Below are 22801 nucleotides of genomic sequence, written 5' to 3'. Positions count from 1 at the left end.
TCGTTAAAATAGCACATAATAGAAACCATTTCATAACAGTTTATATAAAGTTTTTATTTATACAAAAAATAATTATATGTCTACAGAACATGATAAGAAAATTCAATTTTTCCTTTTCTATCTTTAATAGTCATGCGAAAAAACAACCATAACACCCCTAACTTTTAAAATTGGAGCCATGCTAATCATTCAAGCTAGATAAAAATTGTATGAAAAATTATTAACTGTTTACCATACTAACATGACTTAGTTTTGAAGAAAATTGTTTAATGTTTGTAATAAATTAAAAATGCTTCTAATTCTAAATTAAAACTATGGCGATCTTGTGTGAGAGAGGAATTAGCTCCGTTCGATTCGTCAAGGCATGCCTTAATACTGCGACAAAATAAAATACCGCATTGGTAAATTATTATTTTGTTAACATCAAGAGAGTAGCCCTAAGAGCATTATACAAGTAGTCAGTAACAAGTGTAGGTGTGAACTGGACTCACGACACCTTCGATACACTTTTACATAATTGCTACAATATTATACAGGTTGAACTTTAACACAAGTCTTATGGTTTCATGTCAACTGGTAATAGCTGGATTGAACCGACTTGGATCATGTTACTACTCGCTATTGGTATGGCTATCATTTGTTCCTTGTTTGATATTTTATGTTTTATGGCTTAGAGTGATAGAGCACCTGATATAACTCATTTATTTATTTATTTTACTTTAAGAAGTACGGGCGTAAACCAGTTACACTAATGAAAGATATCAAATAAATTAAACTAATATACTAAATTATTTTCACAGAAAGAAAAAAAAACATAAGAAAATTGCATGTGTACAAAGTACACGTGTCAGAAGTGAAACCTGCATTGTGCATGAACCTCTAAGCTGCATATGAAGTCCTGGTACATTTTGCTAGGATGACACATGAGTTCAACCACTATGAAAGACATTACTAACACCGCTACCACATTTATGTTCTCCTGGTGTCTATGCAGTTATAAGCGTATGACATAAGAATAATATACTAAGGTATACCTACTCGCGTCATACATCAAAATAAAATAGTATGTATATTTCTGTCTCATTCTTTGCCGGGTTTATCCTACACATTTTTGTATTTGTGTCTCTTACCTGTCGTTTTTTCCGTTGCATCCGGTTTGAAATCACAACGATTCTTAAGAAGTTTCACTTCTATTAAACACTTTACCTATTTTCGAATATATCTCAGGATTGATAACAAATCATGCATTTGACATGGTGAGAATGCGCGGTTTTGGTAACTTACTTTGCGCAACAGTACGAGACAAAGAAACAAAATAAAGTTTATGATTACGATTACCGAAGTAGTTGTCAGTAACAGATCGTTGTGGAGATCAGGCGCATCGATACGTCCATGTAAAATTTTATAGGCTGTCGCTATCTGATCTATACTCCTTCTTACTTCCAGGGAGATGTATCCTAGACAACCGAACAGAAGAAAAGCGGTTGGATGAAGAAAAGGATACTAGTTGTAGCGTCTTTTATACAAGTACATAAGGAAGGTTTTTTGCACTTTCTCTAAGAGTAGTGAGTAACTTGCTTCATGCGGGTTCGAGACGCAAGCGGCGTATTCCATTTTACTGCGCACCAGAGCGTTGTAAAGCAATTTCAGAGCACGCTCACATGAGCTGATGTTCGGTGATTCGCCTATTTAAATGATTATTGTTTAGGACGCCAGTATCTTAATAATTTTGGTACCACAAAAACTGCTTACAAAAAATTTGAGATACTAAGTTTGTTTGTTTTGTTTTTTTTTCGTGACACTTTTGTCAGAGCAGTCGTGGCCATTACGAAGTAACGTGTTTTGGGGAATATGTGACTCGCCTCACAAGCATTGGCCACTTTAGTATGCCAAGTTTTTGGAGAATGGAAACGTCGCCGTTGGTGCGAAGCTCGGTCCACGAGACTCCAAGCATTTTCCTCCAGTTCATTCAGCATCCTTCTCTTGTTTCGTTATTAGGTCTTCTTCTTTGTTTTGCTTTATACTACGATTTATAGTAGGAAAACAACATCAGTGTATATAATGTAAGATAAAATCCTTGACTCTCACGACGGTGCCTTCATTTTGTTCATCCCCTACCACAATGTTTATTCTCTTGTAAGTCTTCTGATATAACAAGAGAGTATAGGCTGCGGCAATCACATGTGTGCCCGTTTGTCCTCCATAAAAAAGTAATACATCATTGATTAAAGCTGAATAAAGCCATTAATTAAATAAAGATGTTAACATACTTTCTCATCATGAAGAATCAGAAATCATTCAACATGGTTCGTGTTCAAACATCTCCAAGTTCGCTTCTCGAATAACGACAAGTCTCGTTAGAATGATTTCATGTCCGATGCAGTTCGGAGATCGATATTTAATTGCCGCGTACGCAATGCACGTACACTTGGTGACATGTCACATGACGTCTGCCACCGGCGGCGGTGATTTCGTAACGAATTCCGACTGAGAAGAGCGAAAAAGACACGAGCCCAGTATGTCTGGATAAAAAGTTGCAGCACAGGGGGGCTATCCTTGAGTTTCGAGCGCTCGAATTTTAAGACGGCTGATCGACTTCAAATGTCACACAAGTCCGTTTTTCGCGATTATTTTCACTTATAACCAAAAGTAAACATTTATTATATTATTGTTAATACTTATACATGATAATAAATACTAAAATAAGCCTTTATTTTTAACTAAATTAACATAATATATTAAAAGTTTGATAGTGGTAACAAAATATCATTAACGTAAAGTGACTAGGTGCTATCGTTGGCATTCGGTTGTTCTACCCTTGCAACAGCTTGTCTTTCGACAAAGGCCTTCTCTAAGGCTTTCCACTTGTCACTATAGTTTGCTATACGTATACATTCTGGGCCAGCTGCTTTCTTAAAATCACCCTCCCATCTCTTTGTCTGTCTTCCTCTGCTTTGCCTGCTTTCTCTGGGGTACCATTCCGTTAAAATGTTGGTCCATTTCTCTTTTCTTTCTCTAAACACATATCAATTTTCTGTATACTGTTTCTACTTTTTTGAATTTCGTGATCTCTTTTATCTGTACTCTTACTCCTCTTCTTACTCCCAATACGCTTCTCTCTATCCCATTGTGCCATATATTGATTTTATTTTGTTGCTGTTCTGTTAAGGCCCAAGTTAGGCATGTGTATATCAAACGTGGCAGGATGCAAGCATTAAACACTTTGTTTCCTAAGTTTCAAAGTTTTTAAACTAAAGTTTCTTTGGCATTGGCATCTATTTGTTTTTTATTATTTCACATAACAACCAAAATTTCTTCCATGTGGTCTTCTTCTATTCATCTATCAATTACTCTCTGCATGTTCTCTGATACTAATTGTCCTACATAATAAATACTTTAAATCGGGTTCAAATAATTGTGAAAAATGTAGTAATGAGAAAGTTAATGTCGACCACTCGTATTTGAATTCGAGAGCTCGACTCTCAAAAATCCGTCCCTGGAGCTTTGCCACGCCACGGGGTGCTAGGAGGCTTGCTCGCCCCCCTCCCCCTGTCATTCATGTTATTTTGATCACTGTTTTCTTATCATCCCACATGATAATAAGGGCGGTCAGGAAATATCGCATTAATCACCTTTTACGGTTTTATATTTAAACAGCTACTATCAATATATATTCTGGCACGAGACTCTCGTGCCAGATTTTGGCGAGACAACACGTCCTGAGGATGCCTCGTGTAGAGGCGAAACACGTGTCGAATTGTTTTAAAACAAATATTGGCGGAATTAACACTAAAGAAAACTTAATTCATTTGTATAATTATAGATTTCCGCAAAGAAACGCCTAATTCAATAAATTTTATAAAAAGCTACTATAAAGTTTACTAAGGCATGAGACATATAAAATAATATATATATCGCTAAAACTAGGTGGTTAAATTGTAAGAAATGAAGTCGATTGACAATCTACCGTGTAATTATAATATCGCTAGAGAAATTGTTATATCACGGCTTTGACAAATAGCTATAACATATATAAGAAATAACGAATATCAAAATAACAACTCACAAAAGTTAAATATTGGGGTGAATGTTCATATGTATAGAGCGTCATTGTGTAGCAAAAACTAATGAAAGTAAATTGATTGAATAAATCTATAGACCGAATTAGGTTTGAAGTGTTGGAAAAGGTTGAATGTTACAAATACTAAGAGATCTGGTATGAAATGAGTGATGGGAAGAATAAAAGCCTGATGGATTGTAGTATTGGAACCAACATAAATTCTCTAATTATCTTATCTTCACAGCAGTACCAATAAATATTGTTTATATTACAACTTTCCGAAGTGTTGATCGAAGCTCATCATTTATTTAATAAAGTTGTATGGTAATCATTTACCAACGTGTTTTTCATTCGTTTTTTAGTTTGTATTTTGAATATTTGGACAGAAAATACAGTGGCCAGTAACACTATACTTTCAACAAGCTGCTGCCCTCGATGTTGTCCGCGTTGACCCTATAAGAAGCCAGAATCTCCATTAGTGTGATAATGATGTAGCGTATATATTGTCCCAACCATATTGTCATCATTCTCATCATTTCAGCCGGAAGAAAAAGACTGGACAAAGGCCTCCCCCAAAAATCGCCATGATGATCGGTCCTGCGCTACCCTCTTCCAACCTAATCCGGCAATCTTGACCGGATTCGGTCTATCATGTGGGCCTATCAACACTGCATCTTCTAGTACGTGGTCGCCATTCGAGGACTTTACTCCCCCAACGGTCATCTGTTCGTCGAGCTATGTGCCCAGCCCACTGCCACTTCAGTTTTCGCAACCATCTGGGCTGTGACGGTAGCTTTGATTCTCCTACGGATCTCATAATTTCTGATCCGATCTTACAGGGAAACTCCAAGCTATCTCAATTGCCCCCTGAGCGACAATGAGCTTAACTGACCATATTGTCATTAGGTCTTAGACGCTCATTTCGCTCTCACAAAAAACAACATAAAAATATGCCCAAAAATCACTTTGAAACGTAGATATTCTAAAATTTTATTCTTTACATATTATGACATTTTGCTCTCTACTGTAGTCCTTCCCTTTTTGCATAAACAGTTCAAACTTCATCAGCAATGCTAACAGGCAAAACATAATGTACATAGGCAATTGTCATGCTAATTAATTTAAATATCCTACCTATTTTGCCAAATGTAATGAAGTATCTAATGTTATATGAATTAACGATTAAGTGACTTTCAAAGTAGGAAAACGCAAGAACGTCCTAGCATTGCAATAAAATCGTGAGTGAGCTTACAATGTACGAGAGAACGCAAGAATCATACGAATAGATTCATATAACGGATTGTTCCGATTATTTCTGTTCATTTCACGACTGTTCAACAGGAATGTTTAACTTCACAAAAAGTAAACACGGCCTGTTTATCAAATATTTTACGATATCGAATCAATTATAAAATCAGTTTTGTGGATTGTTGAATTTCTGTTTCTGGTATTTATAATATACGTTTCGCAATTTGATTCACCTGTTTTTACTGATTCAGATGTTTATAATACATGAATACTTTATTTCAAATGAGATTTACTGCAGGTGAAATTATTTTGCTTCGTAACATCTGGCCAATATCTTGTTGTTCGAAAGTATTGAATGCGTATAGCTGGCGGATACTTCAACAATGTATATATACACTTTAGTTTTGGCTATATGTTGATTTTTATAAGTTCTAATTACTGCTTTATAGCTAACTTTTTAGTCTAAGTTTTATATTTGCAGAAATGTGCTTGGAAGAATTTATAATAAGCAAATAATGATAATGAAAATACTATTTTAACATTATTGTTTAAATGTTTATACAATTGAAATAGTTAAATATCTAAACATATTTAATATTGTTAAACAAAATTTGACAAAACTTTATTTGAAAGTACCTATTCGTCGAATGCATATAAGCAGTTAGTGGTTATTTTCTGACATTATGAATGTGACTGTAGATTTGATTATGCACGTACCTACGTGCAGTTATAGTATAGTTCATCCTATCTACCTAGATAGGATGAACTATTTTGATGGTTAGTTGATGAAAAGCAATAAGGGGTTCACTTGTTTTCATACAACAACTATATTGACGATAATTTTATTATTTATTTTTATTTATTTTAATAAGTTTTTTCTCAAGTAAGTTTCCTAGAATGGGATATTCGGCGGTGCTATTTGAAGTGTAGAAGCTTTCAATTGTAGGTTTGAAATATTCAAATGGGTCAAAAGGAGAGAGGGGAGAGGTCTAAAACTTATATGATACGCTCCTGTTTCGTCTGTCTTCTATGATACGAATAATATACGAGAATTTATTTACCTGGTAATCAGACTATTAATAATATAATTTTGTTCACATTGTTTTATGCTATAAATTTGTTATTACTTATGGAATGACCTCATTCCAGAAACTGTCGTCTAGTGCAGTCCATTATTGAGGAGACCATTGAATAAATCAATGAATACAATTTATTTTGATGAAACAAACAGACTGACAAAAAAATAACGGGTTGATCTCCGGGAGTGCTGGCAGAAATGAAAACTTGAACATTAACGTTGTGCATTTTTGAATATTTTGGAATGATTAAGGAATAATTTCACGTAGCACAAACAACTTTATTTATCAGTATAAACGTACTAGCATTCATGTAGTTAAATACAATATTCATTTATGGCGCTGTCGTACACAAAAATGACAATTTATATTATAAAATTAATTTCACACTTATTTACGATTATTTTAAAATAAAAAAGTTTATCTCTCAGAAAAATCTACTTTGATACATAATTTCAATGATTGTCTTACGAATTTTCGATCAGGTCACGTGTCCTGATGCGAGTTTAACATTTTATACCCATCCCAAGAAAAGTGCTCAACATCGCTACAGAAATTTTCACTTCATAAATTGGTATTGTGGTATAAACAAAGTAAAGATATATTAAAAAGATACAAAACAAATATATATATGGGTATGTTTAATTATACTATAGGTCACATTACATTACTGAAAATCAATTTGGGGTAACCTAATTCCGTCTCCAAATAATTTATTCCTAATCTGCTGCCACAAAACCGTTATCGTTCTCATATGACTAATTTTGATAATGCAACCGAAAAGCATGTAAGTGTAGAAATATAAATTAGCTTTAACTAAGTTAATGTAGTTTTTGTGTAGCGAACAATGTTTCGGTTTCCGTTCAGGTGAGCTGCGCGCGATATTATCTACAAGACACATTTTTTACTATTGTAATTGATAATGTATTGAAGTTAATTTACTGCGCGTTACTAAAATTTGATAATTCCGTGTTTGATGAAAGTGTTCCATTAACAATGCGGTTTTTGTCGCCGCTTAATGATGTCGTTCGTGATAATTGTCGAACGAATTAAACTAAGAGTGAGACTTTATTGTTCTATATAGCATTCAATGTTTCCTTTGGAACTGAGACTAGTGAAGTCTTTAATGTAGGTAATCTATTCGTATCTGTATATAAAATAAATTTATTATTTACAATACTCTATATGACTGGCAGCATTTCCGCGTTGGATAGCTTGGCTGATCCGTTGACTGAAATAGCTACCAGCGTGGGTTATCAGTAGCTCTATTGAGGCGCGAAGATAGTGAAATTACTGGGCAAATAAGACTTAACATATTGTCTCACGGCCACGAGCGCAATTGTAGTGCCGCTCAGAATTTTTGGGTTTTTCAAGAATCCTGAGCGGCACTGCATTGTTATGGGCAGGGCCTATCAATAACCATCAGCTGAACGTCCTGCTCGTCTCGTCCCTTATTTTCATTAAAAAAAAAAACGAATAAAAATAATTTAAATTGTTTTGTTGAAATTAATAGGAGCTTTAGAAAATCTAATATCTAACAATGTACTTTATCTATGTTAAAACAGTAAAATGAATTCATTTTAATCAAACGCCGTAATTACTAATCAGATACAATTTGTATTCAAATGCATAGGTAAGTACAACTGTTTATTTATTTACGCATCGCCAGTACGCACGTTTTGGAAGCAATTTACATAAAAACACAATAATTGTTTCACTGGCCCTCTGTTACAACTTGGGAATCGAAGTGAAACGTTCTTTGTGTATTCTAGGTGTGACTGCATGCTAAGTTTAACTTGATATATTATTATGACAGCAGACAGAACATGGGTATTTCATTATCTTTAACAATTAATCTAAATAAACAAATGTGTTTTGCATATTTGTAAGGTTTTGTGTTAAGTATTTTGTAAAATGTGGACACAACAGGCCGAATTCCGCCACCGGATATAACGTCAAAGTAATCAATACCACCTGCACGTTGCCTTCTAGTATTCGCCTATTGTTTTGGAAGAAAATTGTTGCCTTGCACAGCCACTGTTTAGAACTAATTACATACAAAAGAGCCTTTTTAAGTAGCTTTCTTCCACGGACTACAAAGTTGTGGAATGAGCTTCTGTGTGCGGTGTTTCCGGGACGATACGACATGGGTACCTTTAAAAAAAAGAAGTCGGCAACGCTCGTGTTATTCCTCTGGTGTTGCTAGAGAATGTGGGCGGCGGTGGTCACTTTACACCAGGTGACTCGTACGCTCGTCTGTCCTCCTTTTTCCATAAAAAAAGAGCATACTCCGACCTTAAAGGCCGGCAACGCATCTTGAACCCTGGGCTTGCGGGTGTCCATGAGTGATTGCCTTACACTCCCCTTCACGTGAATCTCTTACCAGTTTGCCCCCTATTATATAAGAAAAAGATCAAGTGATGGTATGCAATCACCAGCTATTACACTCTTTTGTAACATCGGAGCGTTGCTATCATTTTAAGTAGGTGCACGCGCTTTTTCGATGGTGGCCATGCAATCTAAACCTAAGCTTATTTTAGTTACATTAATTTATTTATTGATCTCTAAACAATATAAAAAAATAAAAAGACAATAATATAATATATTAACCGTGTAGAGACCTATTCTATGGATATTTCATATTGTATGCAAATGGTAGGGAGCAATTGACAAGAAAGGAAAAACTTTATTTTATCAATACGTTTATGTTATTTATAAATAGAAGTAAATGAAGCTCGGAAATGTATCTACAATATTTCCATAATCACTCGAACTCATAGTATTTAAAGAAGACATAAATTAGGTACTGTATGCACATGAAAATGACTTATAAAATAACTCTTGGATATACCTACATTTATAACATAAATTACATTCTTAATGATACCACAGATTGGGAATGGAGCGATCGCCTTCAAGCTACTTAAATTAGAAAATTGATTATAACGACATAAATATAAAAAGAAGAAGGTGGTAGTATATAGAGAGACCTACTAATCTAGAGACTATAAATCGTGAATTAATATTATGATGAAAAAGATACACTAGTTCTGCCTCTTAAAAGGCTACAGATGTTTGGAAAGAGTACACACTACATGGCAATAACTATGTATAGTAAACTTCCTGACGACTATACGCATATAAAGCAGTACTTTTAATAAATTTATAAGGAGAACTCATGAGTTGCTCATAAACAAATACTATTATAATATTTAAGAATTCTATAATGATAATCTTATCTTAAATTAAGAACTACCTAACGGTTAAGGATATTTTAAAGTTATTGACAATAATTGGATTTGGACTTTAATTATGTTGACATTTTAATCATTACTATTGTTTTATTTTTATGCTCTGTTTGTATAAATTTGATACATAACTTAACTTTTTAATCCTATCTTGTTTCTGTTTCTTTATTTAATTAAATTTTATGTAATATTCAAACACCAGTTACACTGGTAAAATGTATAAGGCTCATCAGAAATTATTTTCGATGTGTTGTATCTGCGTTTTGTTGAATAAATAAATCATTCATACATTCAACGGAATTAAAAGTAATTTAGATATATCATTATTAATTAAATTAGCTTATGATACAAATATTCGTTACACAATGATCATGCCTATTGCCGAAAATTAAACAGGAACAGTGTAATGAAATATTAATGTTTGAATAATAATGGTATCGTGTCATCCACGGCAGGTAATTACCGACGCTTTGATTTAATTTTATGAATAATTCACCTTTGTGCCGGACGCGTTGACAATAGAATGTCGTTCATTTTATAAATTAATGCTTTTGTTATATTTCATGATATGTTATTAAAAATATGCAAATCGATTGAATGGCGACAGGATGCCAGTTTTAGTAATATCGCCAATGTATTTGCATGTAAATGAAGTTTGTTCACGGATGTTCCGATTACAAATTGTTATATTCATCGTCACAGTTATAAACGGGCCGCGTTGGGCTCAATAAATGCATATAATAATATTGTTTCCTGATAACGAGCCAATTTTGATGGCGTTTATAAGTTTACTTATCGACGCAAACGTGTTTTAGGTTATAAAGAAATAAACCGCAGCTTTTCATAACAATTTAGATAAAATGGTCGTCGGCGGTGTTAAGTATTATATTGTTATGTAATTGAGTGTGTTTCGAATAATAAAGGAAATATTTATACCCTTTTGAAGTTAAACTTCTTTCAGTGCGTTATGAAAAAATGATGAGAGTGAAACATTAAGATGTGCGTCCATCTATAACACAAAACTCAAAAGTAACAGGGTGAAGTTGGTTCCTAAAATTTTCCGACGTTTGTGTCATTCGTTATTTTTTTTTGTGGTTTCTTCGTCCATTATTAGGACAGGCAAAGGGTTCCAGCCCATACAGTCGTATTCGTTATTTAATAATTAATTGTCAAAGCTAATTGCAAGTTGCAAGATTTTTACAATATTGTTCTTTCTAGAAACGTAGAATAGCAGGAGGAATAAATAATTTTAAGGATTTTTGCTTTGTTACGCCAAAGAAGTATAGCTTCTTGCGTGCATACATAAGTACACACACACTTACAGTACCAGTGGGAGGCTCCTTTGCACAGGATGCCGGCTAGATTAAGAGTACCACAACGGCGCCTATTTCGGCCATGAAGCAGTAATGTGTAAGCATTACTGTATTTCGGTCTGAAAGGCGCCGTAGCTAGTAAAATTACTGGGCAAATGAGACTTGACAACTTATGTCTCAAGGTGACGAGCACAATTGTATTGCCGCTCAGAATTTTTGGGTTTTTCAATCCTGAGCGGCACTGCATTTTAATCGGCAGGGCGTATCAATTACCAACAGCTGAACCTCCTGATCATCTCGTCCCTTATTTTCATAAAAAACTAAATTAATCGGACTAGCTTTTGAACATAGAGTAATGTAAGATTCCATGAAATATGTGTGTTAAGATATGTTAAGATTATATAATATAGGTTTATATTAGAGCTCGGTAATCTTTACAGAGGTGAAGTTTTTTATCGCACAGTTTGTGAAAGTAATAACTAATGATTATGATTCTAAACGAGTCTTATTTTAATGTGATCATTATGTTTAAGTTACTTTGTATTGACATTAGTTGTGTGATATAAGTTTGAAGTGTAGATATTTGAAAGATTGCAATCCTGTAAGGGTTTTTCTTTAAATCTTCTATTAAAGATTCTAAAACAGCTTATTACCAACATTAAAACACCCAATGTCCTAATAACAATTACATCATCCAAACGTGTGTTGTAATGAAATTCAATACAACATTACATCATCCATTTTCATAATAATACTCCTTTGGATGATATTCTGGTTACTAGGACTGGCTTTTTTTATTTTAGCAGTAAGCTAACTGTTTCAGAATCTTTTATAGAGGATTCATATTATTATCGGTGTAGATAAAGTCTTGTATACAACTGTTGATAATTAGGTATTAAAACACTCATGTGATAATATTATCATCCAAATTCGTGTTTTAATACCCCTTATTACATAACAGTTGCATAAATAACTATTATATCGGTAACAACATGATTCGTAGTTTTATTACTTTCGTCATTTAGTAAGTACAGCAGATAGGTACAAATACTTTGGTGTAAGATGTTGCTTATTCCATAAGTTTGTAGAATATTTATTTGTATTCAATAACAGGTTTCATTTGTGATGAGTTCAGAAGCTGATAGTTTACGGCCTTTAATGTTTAAAGGCCTGTGATGTTTAAGGGACAAAAAAGTACATTAATGAATCCATAATCTGAAAGTTTTTAATGAATCACAACACTGCGTGGATGTTTTACAAATATAAAAACTTATGAACTGTGATTAATGATTGAATTATGAATTGTGATTGATCTGATATTTTTAAAGGACTAATTGACATGAAACTACACAGTCGTAGGATATGTAACCCCGATCACACCACGCTGCACTCGTCACTAAGGCACTTGGAGTATCTCATGAAAGTTCTCCAGGTCCCACTTCTACCGAACCTCAAAACTACAAGTGCAACTCTACCGCACGTAAGGCAGTACTGACCCAGACCAACACTGCACGTACAGTTAGACCAACTAAATCTCTCAACTATCTAAATAATAATTTCTAATAGTAAATATTTTACAACAAAAATACTTATAGAATAATTTGGTTCTTCTCGCCTTATTCAGACGCATTTAAATATTTATATCACCCCAATACAACAAGAGTTGTAGTTGTAGTAAAAAGAATATCACATATTAATAATTATGAATATAAATATGTATATATATAATATTACGTATAAATATTTCCAGTTCAGTCGCTTTATTCATGTGAGTCTATTACCGCTATCTCCCAATAGATGGCGCTAGCAGTACTTTCTATATGAGATATTTTTGTCAGGCAAATAAATTATATTATTGTTTTGTGTAGCGATTGAGTCACAAAACTACAATTGTTATATTATTAATTAAATTTTTTAGAACTATAAACATCAGTAAAAACATGCTTTAAACTTTTCTAAGGCGTTAATAATGTGTGATGTTTATAATACCATCATAATATAAATTGATTGCTATTTATAGATTTTTCAAAGACTTTTTAGCTGAATTTTGAGTAAATAATTTGAATTATAAGTACAAGCTATTAAGAGCTATGTACTGGAGCGTGTAGTTGTAAGACGTTATGATACAGATCGTTAGTGAGGTGCGAGATGCAAGCGGGAGGCCACGGGTCTGGTGCACCGAACGCCTTCCGAACCGCCCCCCCATGCAGCCCCCCCCTTCGCCGCGCCGAGACTCCCTCCCCCCTCTACATCGCTTGTTTTGATGTAAGGTGTCCACTCGATGTATGCAGAACTCGACTCTTGTCGCGTCGATGTACATTTTTCTTGGCAGCCTTTATTGGATCGGAGAGCTGTGAAGATATTTTACGGTACTTTTGTTTTTATTTATCGATCGAACTGTCTAGTTCTTACTATGACTATTAAAGTATTAGTAGTTGGTATAACGTATTAAAACCGTTCGTTATCTTAAATAGATTTATTTATCTCATCAAACAGATAAGTAAAGATTAAGTTTAATGATAGTTATGGAAATGATAACGTAAGGTAAAATTTAAATTTTAAAGATATAGTAATGTTGTCAAGAAATTTGGTAATGGTATTTCGGGTGGGTAAGTCTGTATTTCATAATGTTGAAATAATAATTATAATAATATTGACACACTCTTACACAAATTATCTTGGAACAAACTACGCATAGCCTGTACTTATGGGACAACGATATATTTAATACAATATACTTACTTAAATACATAAATACATTACACTATACATACATACATAAACATTCATATTCATCATATAAACGATTGCACCTACCGGGATTCGAACCCGGGACCTCTAGCTCAGTAGGCAGAGTCACTAACCACTGTGCTATAGGGGTTTATATGTATATATGTCGTCATCGTCATATCCTAAATGAATGCATTTATTAATAATTTAAAATTTAATTAATACCTATAACTATTTTTTTTTGCGTTGTGAATACAGATAAATATATTGTGTACAGTGTGATTACTTAAGTTTCATTGCATGATCATCTTTCCAAGAGGGGTAATTAGAGGACAAACGAACATACGGGTCAACCGATGGTAACGTTATTTAAAAAAAAGGCCCGCTGGGTTTATTCCGCCCGTTTTTTTTCAAATCATACAATATCGATTGGGGTGATTCCAAAATGGTATTCCTAAAATCCATATAATTAAATCCAAATATAATACACGTTCACAAAAACCATCACCTTTTTGCTCTTAATAATGATTTTCATTATTATAACACTAGAAGTAAGGGATTGCTTGTAACTAATTCTAGTAGGCTTCATAAGATACATAATAGCTTTAAGGGTAATTGTATACAGTTATATAATTAATTCCCAGCCACTGTTCAGGCATTATCTATAATTAAATTTAATAGTTTCATTAAAAATGGCTCTGTCGTAAATCTTACTACTCCACAGCTGAATATCTAAATGTTCCGACAGCCTGGGACTAGATTATGATTATTTTATAGCAATAGATATGTCTGTACAATATTGTGTATTTCATTAAAAAGAGCGCAAAAAAAAAGAATCCTGGGAGAGATTTTCGCGCCGCTTCTTCTCTCTCAGAGCGCCATTTGTTTCCGAAGCGGTAGTAGTTTCTAGTATAATATAACAAAAATAATTCTTAAAGAATCAATTTTGAGAAAATAAATGCATTTTTATGCCTTTTACTATTTTGCATAAAAATAGTTTTATACGAATAGTTGCTGTTATACTGTCTTGCAACACCAGAGGAATCACAGGAGAGTTGCCGGTTATTTAGGAGGGTGTAAACGTATTTTTTGAAAGTACAGTACACAGTTACTACTACAGTTTGGTACGTGGAAGAAAGTTCCATAAAAATCGCATCTAAAGGAAAGCAAGACATCAAGGTGGTGGGGATGATATCCAAGTTTGTTGCGTGTGGTACGGTGGTGGAATTCAACGGCAAAAATCGCGTGAAGCAGTTGTTGGGAACAGTTCTCGTCATAAATGTCGTAGTTGCTGTATCTCTTTTCGATTCCTATTGATAGATCCATATTATATGTTGAACAAGCCATGGCCTGTTCATGAATGAAAATGATTTGATCGGAAATTTGATGGCTTTGCATGCCTTAGGATTTGTTTTAAATGTATAATTACAATCCATAGACATTGTCGGTAGGATGTATCACTTACACTTTATACATTATATTGCATATCATTAAATTATTTTTGTAGAATTGGAGAGAATTTATTTATTATTTTTTTAATTTTAAATTGTATATTGAAATTTATTTTATTCTCGTCCATTGGCTGTGGTTCAGTAAACATATGAGTAACCAGAGGTTTGGTAGGTGATGTATGATACAAATAGTGTCGTTGACCAGCTAACGTCAGGGTGTCGAATTTGCGTGACGGTGTGCGCACGCGTCGTAAAAATTCACTTTGATAATTTTTCCCTGACACGCCAAAATTATAACTTAAAAAATTGTTACATCTTACACTTGCGATAAGTATGTCACTTTGTGTTAGTGTACGTGCTTTTTTTGACGTGTTCACAGCTATCACAGTCTATCGAGACGTATACATTATGTAATATTCTTAGAATATCATTTTTTATAGAACTTCTCAATCATTTTAGCCTTAACACATGGTCGGATATGGTACGGCCGGACCATCGGACGGTCCGGTGGACCGACCAATTAATTGGTCCGGAATCGTACTCGGTTTGTGGTCCGCTACCAGACCGCGTCCGTTGGTCCAGACGTACAAATCCGAACATGCGTTTAGGCTGTTACACCGATGTGTTAAGATCGCAATCAAATATTGAAGGATTGGCGAATAGGCTTAGTTCTGCAGCAAATGCGGCTATGGTTATGGAGCAGTGCGGCCGATATTAATACTATCTTTGTGCTGCAGAAGACGGCTATTCGCGCGATTTATAACCTAGGTCCTAAAGAATCATTAAGAGAAAAATTTAAAGAAATAAACATTTTGACTGTTGCTTCTCAATACATTTTTGATAATGTTTTGTATGTTCATAAGCACATTAAGGAGTTTTCTAGAAACTGTGACATTCATAATGTTAACACGAGGAAGAAACATAAACTTGTTATGCCTACTACTCGGTTGGATCGAGTTAGTAAGTCTTTTGTTGGACGATGTATATGCTTCTACAATATGAACCCAGAAAATGTACAAAACAAATGTGTTACGAAATTTAAAAGAATTGTTAAAAAACGTTTGTGTGGGAAAGGTAAATAGCATAAACGTTTTTTTTAATGACACCACGGACTGGGAATAAAGCGAACACCCTCAGGCTCTTTAATTATAAATGTTTATTGTACGATATTACATTGTAATCCATATTTTATACTTAAAAAAAAAAGAGCCCGCTGAGTTTCTTGCGCCCATTCTTCTCAGGTCTGAGGCAGTCTCTTTTGAATGGGTGGTAGATTTTGACGTTCAATAAGTGATTTTAAATCCTATTTTGAATAAAAATATTTGAATTTGAATTTGAATTAGGATCCTCTACAATTCGCACAGCTCTGATCTTTTCTTAGAACGTACGCTAAGTTTGACCATGCCCAATCATTGCATCATTCATGTCATAAATTTATGCAGTTAATCCAACTTTCTTAAAACTGTCTTCAAAACGTGTGACGCTATATTTTATTTTACACCACATTATTCCCTCACACTAAAACATAACAATAGCTTATTTAAATATAATAAAATGAAATATATATCGTCACATATATGTGCAAGGTCGGTCACATATCAGGATATTGGTGGTTGTAATCAAGATCAAATCAAATCAAAATAACTTTATTCATATAGGTCACGTAAACGACGCAAATGAATGTCAAATAAATTTTCTTTTCGTATTGAATCTACTGCTACTTTGTAAAGGGTTGAGCTAACGAGAAGAAGTAGCAAGAAACTCCACTCTTGTGGGCATTAAGCACGCCAGAAACACACTCTTATAACACTAAGAAAGAAACGTTTCACTAAGCTTTTACTTAGTTCACAGCTATAATATGACATAATAAGAACGTGGAGTTGCCGGCGTTGCAACACAACCGCCTCGCTAGATAGTTCTTCCCTGACTGTGTGCTTTTCGCTCACCCGGCACTCGCCAGGCGCCAGCTCTCGCCCGCGCTCGCACCGCATGCCGATTACACCTGAGCGAATACCGAATCATCTTCATACTCACTTCTTGGCTCGTCGTTCTTGACTACTACATATGAAAATAAACCTCTTGATACTGTTTTACGCAATATCCCAAATAAAATAAAGAACCGCTTCGAGATCATAACTATTTAAAACTTTTTACAAACATTGACTCCAGTTATGGTCACATCATTGTTAAACACTCATTTTACACTGATATATTCCTGTCTCCGCGGGGGGCCTAAATTTATATCTACAGTCCACTTATTAGGACATAGCGGGCCACATGTCTTTCTTATTTAGGAAGTTAGTCCAGTCAATGAAAAATGCAATTTATGATTTTATTCCAATAAATCTCTGCTTTGTACATATCAATTCTTTGAATTTGATGCGTTATTAACGTTAATATTTCTAGTTTATTCATGGCTCGAAAATAACTGCTCTTTTATGAATTTCAAAGCGGGACACTGCGGTTTCTGAAATACAATTTAAATGTAATGCTTTATACCTGGTTATTTTATTATTAAAAGAAAGAACCGCAGGTCAGAATTGAAACGAACTTAGGATAGTGACCCTGACTTCTTAGCTAGAAGTCCCGGGTTCGAATTCCGGTAGGTACAATCATTTATATGATGTACATGGATGTTTGTTTCTAAGTCATGGATTTTTATTTTTGTATGTTTAAGTAAGTATATTGTATTAAATTTATCGTTTTCTTGTACCCATAGTACCTACAGGCTATGCCTAGTTTGGGCCAAGATAATTTGTTTAAAAGTGTGTCAATTTTATTTTTATTATTATATAAGGATGGAACAGCTCTGTGTTCATCCATAAAGAATTAGATACTTCTAGAAATACAAATGATTTAAGTTTTCTTTAGTGTTAATTCCGCTTATATTTGTTTTTAAACAATTCGACACGTGTTTCGCCTCTACACGAGTCTAAAAACAAATTTTGGCGGAATTAACACTAAAGAAAACTTAAATCATTTGTATAGTAATGGATTTCCGCAAAGTAACGCCTACTTCAATAAAATAACTTCTAGAAATGAAAGATATTATTTAATAAGATTTGGACTTGGCAGTCAGGGTGTGAGTTATCTTAAACGCACCGTGCAAGTTATGAGAGGATATGCTATTTGAACTCATTTTAAAGTCTAATTACATACGTTTACATAAGATGTTATTGTTATCAAAATCTAGACATCTCTTCAAACTTTATAAACAGCTCGAACTATTATAGACATTGTGGATGACTTCGTCTGTTTGGAATTTGGAAAAGATTTCAAGGAGACATGTATACTTTGCTAGTATGTGATAAAAATTAACCCACAGATTTTTTAAGGGAGTAACGGGCATTCTTGAAATAAGCAATTCCCAATACATAGATGTATTAAAGTGTACTAATTCTAATGCAAATACACCGTAATTTATAAACTCATTAACCATACGTAATCAGATTCACAGCGTTTCAAACATGTTTATGTTTGACTCCGAAAAACTCGGGGTCGTTTTCAAATATGCATATAAAACCATACTATGTCATTGCAATGAGCTTGTGTGATATCAATCCCGGCTCCAGAACAGCGGAATGCAGTTGGACGAAACCAGTCAACGGCAAAACATAAAGTAATTGATTTCTTTCTTTAGTCATACTAATTTAACGATAAATTTTTAATGTTCGCCTTATTCGTGCCAATACAGATGGCTGCTGTCTCTTGATTTAGGATTACAAATTGTTTGGACTGCTATCATATTTTGATGACTGTTATTTATGTGAGATAATTAAATAAATAGTCGTTAAAGAAAAATAAAAAACATGCTTATTATTTTGAAATTTCAAATTTACACCAATTCCTGCGTTATAGACGATAGATGAAATTTATATAAATTAACAAAAACCTTTTTTTACAAATTGAATAATGGAATGATTTTATCAAATTAATGTATTGTCATCGGTCCTCGATAAATCTACGAAATTTGGCCCTTTACAGTGGGTCTAAATCGCGCCCTTTATGAGTCGATTACCAGGTGAAGCTAATAAAAAGTTGTGAAAATCTGACTCTAATAAGCAGAAAACACTATATTTTTAAATACGATATATGACAACCAATTATTATTTACTTATATAATTCCAATATCCTAATCTATACTAATACTAATATACTAATTACTAATTTACAAATTTTTACTAATAATATTATAAAGCTGCAGTGTTTGTTTGTTTGTTTGAACGCGCTAATCTCTGGTGCTACTGGTCCGATTTGAATGATTCTTTCAGTCCATTTATCGAGTAAGGCTATAGGCTATTTTTTTTTTTTTTTAAATTAGGGATCCGTAATAAAATTGCTATTTTGTAACACAAGGTGTAAAATCGAAAACCTATTTTTGCGTGCGCTGCAAAAACTATTGACAATAGAACAAAATGATGTACAGGCTATAATATAGGCAATATTTTATTACTTATAAAACTATCGCGTGAATTATACTTTATATGGCAAAACAACGTTTGCCGGGTCAGCTAGTGTTATGATTTGTTATAAATGATGTAACCTTGTTATCAGTCTGAGTTTAAAAAAATATAAATTAATTGGCAGTGTGGATTTCGCAGTCTTAATTTAAATCTTAATTCTTAATTAAATTCTAATTCTATTATTTTATATTTCTATCTTTTTGAGAACCTATTCAATGTAATATATATAAAAAATAATGTCTTATTTTGGTATTTATTGCGCTTCAAATACCTTTTACATGAGTGAGATAAAACTTTTCAGATTAGTGTTTGTTTAGAACAAAGTCAAAATCAAAAGGACAAAGTTAAATAATCAATCAAAAGTCATAATCTATATATATAAAAATGAACTGCTGTTCGTTAGTGTCGCTAAAACTCCAGAACGGCTGAACCGATTTGGCTAATTTTGGTCTTGAATTATCTGTGGAAGTCCAGAGAAGGTTTAAAAGGTTTTTGAATAAATATGAAAATTCTCGGAATTAAATAGAAATAACAATTTTGTTTTCCTTTCATGTGTCCCCCGTAGTTCAGAAATCAAATGGAAAGAATAGTTTAAAATGAATAACTAATTAGAATCTTTGTATCTTTCTAACTTTCTCAGGAGGTAAAAAACAAACTTAATTTTAGCTACCTATACTTGGTAGATTAACCACCGTTGTTAACTATGATGGCAATACATCGTTGCTGGGTCAGCTAGTCTTACATAAAATCGAATAATCCACATCAGTATGTTTAATGAAAATGTTACATCTGATCAAATATTAGGTCGTCGTCCAAGAGAAAACTATGAACAAATGTACTAAAATATAGTGATTATTCTAAGGCAATGTATTTTCCTTAAATTTGCCTCAAGTGATCTATCAATATACCTAGTCTTGAATTAAATACTGAAAATAAATACATAAATATACAGAGCTTATTCAAAGTGGTCTGCAATACAGTCCTATAAACGTTGAGGCCAGTTAAAAATAGAAGCATGCACTCTTTACATGGGAAAATTCTTAACTGCCAAACGTACGGATTGTTTTAGGGTCTCCAAATTTTAATGGCGTTTAGAGCAAGCCGATAATTAATACTGACCATAAATCATAATCCAGCGGAATAAGATCGGGACTAGACGACGGCCAGTCTTCAGCTCTGATGAAGTCCGAAACGTTCGTTTCCAACCAAGACTGTGTAAACCGAGCTTTATGACCCGGCGCCAAGTCTTGCTGGAAGGACCATTCTTGGTTATTGAACATGGTGTTGTTAAAGGGCGTTACTACCTTTTCGAGAATGGTATCTTGATACACTTGTGCTAATGTTTTAATAATTTTTCACAAAAGTATGGCTCAGTCACTCCTTCATAGCTAATACTCTACCAAGCCACTGAAGTCGGATAGTGCCCACGTTGCACTCTGTCGACTAATTGGGAAGCTTCCTTAGAATTTGAGCATAAATACGGTCATTTTGTTTGTTAAAATGTCTAAGAGCGGTCACTCCATACCCAATCTGTGGTATCATTAAGAAAGGTATTTATGCTGTAGTAACCTATACCACATAAACGTCTTTTTTCATTCTTTTGAATTTTGTAACAATTTTCTTTTGAACATTTTCTGTGATCATATTGTAAAAGCATATATATGTATATCGCCCCTCAAAAGACTTACTCGACGTAACCGAGTAGTAGGCATAACGAGTTTATGTTTTTTCTAGTGTTAACATTATGATTATCAGTTTTATTAAAATTAATAATTCATATGTGCCTATGCCCAAACATATCATTATCAATAACATATTGAGTATGCTTTAGATCGGCGTGATTTTGGTGAGCGCGCAGCGTTATGCCAAAGCGTATTATTATAAGTATATTAATAGATTGCTTATAATAAGCATGATTTGAGTAAATGTATCTGAAAGCTATTGAAACAAGCTATAGTACCATATGAAATAAACCATCTTATATACAAAATAAGAGTCAGAACTTGGTGAGGGAATAGTGTGCCGTACGGCACTTTCGGTTTTGGTTTATCTGAAAAATCTAGTACCCTGGAGCATTGCTGAGGCTGCAAGCACTGATTTCGGAAGATTATTTTATTATTTATTTTTATTTTTATATTTATTTTATGATTATCGGATATTCATAGAAAATTATTTTCATCTATTTGTTTGGTTTTCAATTACAGTGTTTTTTAAAGTTTTTTTTACGATTATTGTTTTTTTTTACCTTAGAACGATGATAGTATTGTATCGACTTCGGCACAGAGATATAGTCGGTGCCTTTCATCGGCCTGTGTGCATGTGTGCAATATTTCAAATTAATCGGATATTTTGAGTGTGTTACAATACGTCTACGAATGATTTCCAAAATACGAAAGATGATTCAAAGATTGAACATGATTTTCTAACCAAAAGTAATTCTCTTTTGACATTTTTAAAGTCTCATTTATAAATTATTTGTACGTCACGATTCATAATATAAAGTCAATATTTTAAAGAATTTCCTTTTAAAAAAATATTGCCATAATTATCGATTTCTCCTCAACAAATCAACATTGAAGCTAAATACATTCTCTAATGATTAAATAACAGCTATTAAAATTTCTATACATATAGGTATTTCCTTTGAGCTCACCGTACCCGCAATTACGCACTGCATACCCGCCGACGCATTTAGATTTTCAACAAAAACAATATATGATTAAGTTAATCCATACCGGTCGATATGGGAAGCAAAAACAATCGCAAGAAATATCTTTAAATTATTGTTGCTGATCGGATAGTCTGCGGGTGGCGTAAGGACCTTGCGTTGACATTTCATTATTGGCTTTGTTATGAATTTTATAAATATTTCATGTGCACTTCACGAGCAGCCGACAATTAATTATGTTCTCGGTGCTTTCATTAATTAGCTGTGCTGGAAAAGTGCGTTCTTACTTCTTTGACATCTTTTAATCGCTCCCTGTATGTATAATATATGTATAATATAAGGCTCCACGTGAAGGCAAATACAAGCTCATGTTGGGACGAATACAAATTAAATTTGTTAGGTTTATATATAAACAATATGTTATGTTTTTAAAGTGATAACCCACATTTCTAGGATTAATACATAAATAAAATTTGAAAAACACCAACTCAAGTCAATTTCCCAATATTCAACTATTGGGGTTGAGCAGGTTATCAACTCTGAA

This window comes from Leptidea sinapis, chromosome 17, assembly GCF_905404315.1.
Source record: "Leptidea sinapis chromosome 17, ilLepSina1.1, whole genome shotgun sequence".
Lineage (NCBI taxonomy): Eukaryota > Metazoa > Arthropoda > Insecta > Lepidoptera > Pieridae > Leptidea > Leptidea sinapis.
Note: the sequence above shows the minus strand (reverse complement) of the source record.